Below are 7,067 nucleotides of genomic sequence, written 5' to 3' on the forward strand. Positions count from 1 at the left end.
ATTTTATGATTTTGAACTTTTTAGAAATATGTTAAATTATATTTTTTAATACATTAAATTATTAAGTGATTGGTATTTAGTACATAAAAAAAATAAATAGGTTAATACTTAATAGAAATAAAATAATAAAAAAACAAAAAACTTAATATTTAATACTATTAAGTATTAAGTTAAATATTACTTCTAAAATAGAATCAATCTTTTACATTAAGAAATCTATATGTTTTATGATTTTTAGCAATTCAAAATGTATTCTTAAATAGATTAAATTTGGTTCTCTGTTTTTTTTCCCATAATTCATAGGGTATTTTTTACAAAGCTTTATACCATAGATGACGACCAATTTGGAAAACTTCACTAGCAATTTCTTTTAGTGTTGTATTCTTTAATTCTATTCTACCATTTTGATACATGCGATGATCAATTAATTAAAAGCCTGACATATGGTAATGCAAGAACCCCTTCATTTTCGAAGCAGGTTATGCTTGTTATTTAGAGCCATTGCGGGCTCTGGGTATATGAGCCACAGTTAATGAAATTGCACAGAAACAATCATATTGGTGGATATATAGATAGCATTTCATCTTGATTTTAAAACAAAATTAGCTTATGTCATGAACCATAATTTCGATGATATCATCATCCATTTTGCTCTGATGCATAACCAGCAGCTTTAGTACCCTATATATGCTTTGGAGAATGGTTTTGAATCATCACCTGATGCATATTCTTGAACCATATTGTCCACCTCAATTGAACTACACCCTGGTGTCTTGTTCATGTACTTACTACTCATTAGTTTCCTCATCCTCGATACACCATCCCACTTTCCCAAGTCTGCATAAAGATTTGAAAGCAAGACATAGTTCCCCGTATCGTCTGGTTCAAGCTCTAGCAGATGCTCCATTGCAATGGCTGCAATCTTGAGATTGCCGTGACTTCTGCAGGAACTCAATAACAAACCCCAAATAGCCGAATTCGGCTTCATTGGCATCTTCTTTATGAGTTCAAGAGCCTGATCAAGGCGCCCAGAAAGACCAAGAAGATTGACCAAACAACCATAATGCTCAACCCCTGGTCCTATATTGTCATCTCTTTCCATTGACTCAAAGTACCCCAATCCTTCATTCAAAAGGCCAGCATGGGCACAAGCTGATAAAAGACCAACAAAGGTGATGATGTTGGGTTCCACCTTTGCCTTCTGCATTTCTTGAAACAATTCAATAGCTTCACGAGCTCTTCCATGATTTGCTAGCCCTACAATCATTGTACTCCCAAGATATCACATCCCTCTCATTCATCTGATGAAACAAGCGACGCCCTTCATCCATACTTCCACGTTTTGCATACACTTCGATCAAAGCATTACAAACACAAATGTCGCGCAAAAACCCGGCTTTATCTGCATAAATACGTATCCATTTCCCTAACTCAAGAGCTCCCACCTGGGCACAAGCTGGTAAAACAGAAACAAGACTGATCTCATCAAGCTCAATACCCACCATTTGCATTCTCCGGAAAAATTCCAATGCGACCATACCCGGAAACGATAGCTGTCTTGAGATTAAATTTAAAAAAAAAATGAGTCAAAAATCAATAATTTGAAAATTTTACCACATCAAATGTAAAGAGCGAGAATTTCAAAAATTAAATTTAAAATTAGTGAAAAATTTAAATATCAAATAATTGAGATTAAATTTTGAAAATTTGAATATTAAGTATATTGTGATAATTAATTTAATTATCATTAGGTAATTATTAGAGAATTGTGGGGAGAAAATTTTGGTAAAAATATATATTATATCGAATTATTATAATAAATAATTAAAAAAATTAAATTAAATTTTATAACAAATCAATTTAATTTTTATAATTGAAATTAAACTTTATAGAATTACAAAACATCAAACGGAGTTGAATTGAAATTAAATTATGATGAGTGAATTAAAAAAAAAATATAGACAAAAAGGTATATTAATTAAATGTGAATTTAGTGAACTTAACTTTTGAAAGTTTGATGCAACGAATTTGACAAATGAAGTAAATTAAATAAAGGTTATAATAAATAGTTGAGAATTTGATTTATATAAATTGAATGACTAAATAATTTATAGAATTAAGTTTTAGAAGATTGCTTAAATTTTTGTGGGTAAATAAATATTGATAAAATTAATGAGTTAAAGTTTATTCTTCATTCCTTGGATGTCAAAGAATTATTTTATTTTTTATACATTTTACGACATTGAAATTTTTTAAGAGTTAATGAAATCATGTCTTAAATGAATTTTAGAGTAAAAATGTTTCAGATAATTAAAGTCAAATCATTAACTATTAAAAAAAATCAAATAATTTTTATAATTTTAATTTTAAAACCAAAATAAAAATAATAATAAAACCAGGAATCCAATGCATCCTAGGTTATATGTTTTCATAAATTAATGTAAAAATTCTTTTTTTGGAATTCAAAGTAATGTAAAAATCGAAATGTTTTTAACTTAAAAAGTGTTTTTGAAAAAAAAAATATTAGAAAAATTACACACTAAAACTATTTTGAATTTTAGAGCACGTTTAACAATATTTTGACTCAAAATGTTTTTAATAAAAATATTTTCTTTGAAAGTATTAGAATGTATTTATGGACCCCGCATTTCGGCTCAATGCGTTTATCACTCGATGACGAGCTCGACTTTTATTTGAAAAATGATTTTTATTGATTAAAAACTGACTTGGAGTCACCACTTATTTTTGCTCTATTTTTAAATGGGTAAACAAAATAAGAAAGAAAACCCTAAGTGTGACTCCTTGTTTTGGAAAAGGCTGTCTGTGAAAAACCGGATCGGGCTTGGGGGTTAGGTTACTAATTGGGAAGGTACGGTATGAACCGTAGCACTCCTCTAAGTCCCTAGAGTCAGGTCTCTACTAATAGAATGAAGCTGACGTGGTAGTCAATAAGAAAGTCAATGGATACTCACATCAATCATGCGTATATGGGAATTAGAATATGTATAGTGAATGATCAAAATGAGTGAATGCGTACCTGGGCAGCAAACAACACTGCGCTATCATGGAATGAGATTAGTGAATAAACACAGAATGATTATATGTATATCAAGGAACAGAGTAAATCAATAATGCATGACAAATAAATAAATAAATAAATCAATCAATTAGTCATGAAATCATGTATGTGGGGCCCCCACCAAAGCCCGATCTATCTTACACGAATTAGTCTCACAAATTCCATTATTCTTGAATTATGAAAATTGCATTCATGCTTATATAAAATTAAAAGAAAAAGAAAATTATTTGAAAACCAAAGTGAAATTAAAATTGTTCGAGTGAAAATTGGATTTTTTGAGGTTTATTTGAAAATTGAAGTCCCGAAGATTATTTTATAATTGGAGCCTTGGGAATTGAATTTAAGAATGAGAATTGGAAGTTAAGTTTTGAAAAGTGGGATCCTGAAGAATTATTTAAAGATTGAGTTTAAAAAATAAACGAATAAATAAAATAATAATGATTAAATAAATCGATATGAAAATTAAAATTTTCGGAAATCGGAATTTAAATTTAGAAATCGGGATTTTGAGGAATTGTTTGAAGATTGAATTTTAAAAATAAATAAATAAATAAGATAATGAGGATTCAAATAAATTGATGTGAGGATTAAAATTTTGGAAATTGGAATTTAAATTAGAAAACGGAATTTTGAGAGATTATTAAAGGTTGAATTTTAAAAATAAATAAATAAATAAATAAAATAATGACGATTAAATAAATTGATGTGAGAATTAAAATTTCAAAAATTGGAGTTTAAATTTAGAAATCAGAATTTTGAGAGATTATTAAAGGTTGAATTTTAAAAATAAACAAATAAATAAATAAATAAAACAATGAGATTAAATGATTTGATGTGAGAATTAAAATTTCAAAAATTGGAATTAAAATTTATTGAGGAATTAATATTTTTAGGAAGATAAATCATGCAAATTGAAAACAAAAGGGCTAACTTGAGGTGGGTAAGGGTTTGGAATGGGCATGGGCCAACTTAAGGTGGGTGAACAAAACATGAGGCCTTCCATCAACACGTATGGGCCTGGGCTTCAACTCAAGCCCATATCCATTAACATAATGACCCCAAACCTAAACGGGCCCAAGGGCCTCACAGCCCACAACTTGCTTTATAATAACCAACTCAAACCATGCCCAATTGCACCTAGGCCCAAGGGCTCAAAGCCAATATGCAAGACCCACAAACAATAAAAAAAACGTCCACTGTAGAAATTAAAATGAGCAAACTTACCAAACCTTTCCTAGGATAAAGGACAAGGAAGTGGGGTGGTGTGGATAGAGGTTGCCACGGTGGTGAGGGAAAATGGGTATGAGACTAGTGGAGCGGGTGATGGAGGTTAGGAAAATGAGAAAGGTGATGAGTAAGAAAAAAGAGTATCAATAATATGATGAGGGAATGGGTTAGTGGGTGTTGATATGGGTATGGTGGTATGGTTCCCGGAAAGCATGAAGAATGAAGGTGCGGAATGAGAGATAGGTTAATGAAAGAATGGGTAAGGTGGGCATGAGAGGGTGGTGATATGCATGGTTCCATGCCTGGTTTCATGCATGTGGATAGGAAGTGGGCATGAAGAATGTGGTGTAGAGAGAGAAAGGTGGTAAGAAAGAATGGGTAAGGTGGGCATAGAAGGGTGGTGACATGCATGGTTCCATGCATGGTTTCATGGATGTGGATAGGAAGTGGGCATGAAGAACGTGGTGTAGAGAGAGAAAGGTGGTAAGAAAGAATGGGTAAGGTTAATGAGAGAGAAGCGGGTTTATGGGAGAGGTGAGGAGTTTGATGAAGCATTAGGATTGAATGGGAAGGGGGTATGATGGTAGAAGAAATGGGTTTAATGGGTATGTTGAGGTATGGGGTTTTGAAAGGTCACGAGAGGGAATGGGTACGTGGTTAGTGACATGGGAAGAATGAAAAAAAAACCGGATATGATGGTGGAGCGGGTTAATAGATATTGGAATAAAGGCTTGTCATGCACACAATGAGTTACTTTGCATCATGGTTGAATAAGAAACGAATGGGTGGTGAACAGGAAAGGATGAGGAAGATGATGGAATAAGTGGTGGTGAGACAAAGTAAGGCAAATCATGGATGGAAAGTATCGAGCATGGGATGATGATTGGTGAAAGGGACACAATGATGTAATGAGTTGTGGGCAGTGGGTATATATGAAGAAATATGGGGATAGGAATGGCGGCCAGGCTTTGCATGATTCCATGCACGTGAATGGGAGAAGCTAGGGGCTTCCATGAAGACTTTGGGTGGATTTTGGGCAGTCGTGTAGAGAGAGAGAAGACGAAAAATCATCATTTTTAGGAGAGCAGTACATGCTGGAATCCATGTCTGCACCAAGCACCACATCAGTGTATTTCCCATCAAAAGCTTCTCGTCAGGCTTCATGGTCACACCAAACTTCCACGACATAAACCATAGTCCCTCATTCTGATCATTTTTACAAGCATTGATGGTCCCAAAGCCTTGCCATCATCTTAGACTTACCAACCAGAACCACTCTCATGACCCACTCCATCAAAACGGAGGCAAATGTGAAATGAGCATTTACAAAATAGAGTTCAAAGACAAGGAAAGCAATGATTCTAGACCCATTTCATTGTTTCATCCATGGGTTTGCAAGAAGGTGGAGAGATCCAGGGGTTCACACAAAAACAGGGGAGCAAGCTTTGAGATATCTCACACTGGAGCTAAAACAGAGCCAAGATCTTTTCAATGAAGCCAAGAGAAAATCATGATATAACAATGACAACAAAACCATAATCGTCCCAAAGATCAGTAAAAGCAAATCTTATGGCCTGAGATTCATACAAAAAAAAAAAAAACAAATAAAGATATCCCGTAACAAGATAGTGAAAATAATGAGCAAAGTCCATACCTCAAAAGCTTCTTTACAAGCAAACAGAAAAAAAAAATGCTTCCTCGGAAATCCCTCGACCTCCTGTAACAGGTATCTCCTTCTCGTCTGAGGATTCTCTCCAAAATCTCTCTAGTAGCTTCCCCCTCTCCCAGAAAACTCGTTCTCCAGACGAAAAATCCCCTTCCCCCCTTCAGTCTTCCTTCACAAGTCAATATCCACTCTACTGTTCACCTGCTCAACACGTCTGGAGCCCCAACCACCACCATAGCTGTGGCCAACTGCTCCACCAGGTGTTCCACGCAGCTCATCTCTCCAAGCAGCCAGGTCCTCCCACTCATTCAAGGCACTAACACCTCTTCCGGTTGCTTCCGAAGTGGCGGGAAAAAGCTAAAAAAAAAGGAATGAATAAATATATATATATATATATATATATATATAAAGAGGGGTCTACAGTAGTTGATAATAATTTAAAAAATTATTTTTAATACTTGAATAATAAAAATTTTCAAATATAAAAAAAATTAAAAATGTTTTTTAAAATTATTATTAAAAATACTTTTAATAAGATAATCATTTATAAAGTATTTATTCAAAAAACAATCTAAGCTAAAAGGGCTTTCTAGAACCTCGGCCAAACCTACTTTAATTGAATTTCGGTCCAAACATATTAAGAAAATACATATGAAAATATGAAGGTCAAGAATGTGGAGTGTGGTGTTAGCCGCCAAAATATGATTAGGACTAAAAACCACATGATTCAATGCCTTGAATGAATACTTGCGTTGGAGAATAATCAACAGACATCACAAATAAGACAACAAGTGAGAGAATTAATAATATAATATTATTAACGTAGAGAATATGATGAGTTTTGGGTAAAAAATGACCCACTTATTAAAAGAAATATAACGTACAACCACCTTTTTTTTAATTTATGTTTAAATTAGTTTCTTTGGTGTCAAATAAGCATTATGTTATTAAAAAATATTATTTTTATTATTTTAGTTTATACCGCAATTATCAATTGATGCTTTATTTTTGAACTAAAATTGTAATTATCAAATGAGGCTCTACTTATTTTTTTTTTAATTTAAAATTTAATTAAAAATTATTTAATTACAATTT

General features: G+C 32.8%; 1 pseudogene; it reads right to left on the bottom strand.

Moving 5' to 3' along the window:
* Positions 1 to 602: 602 nt before the first annotated feature.
* LOC117912721 lies at positions 603 to 1,538 on the bottom strand (annotated as a pseudogene).
* Positions 1,539 to 7,067: the final 5,529 nt, after the last annotated feature.

The sequence above is a fragment of the Vitis riparia genome, chromosome 4 (genome assembly GCF_004353265.1).
Source record: "Vitis riparia cultivar Riparia Gloire de Montpellier isolate 1030 chromosome 4, EGFV_Vit.rip_1.0, whole genome shotgun sequence".
Classification (NCBI taxonomy): Eukaryota; Viridiplantae; Streptophyta; class Magnoliopsida; order Vitales; family Vitaceae; genus Vitis; species Vitis riparia.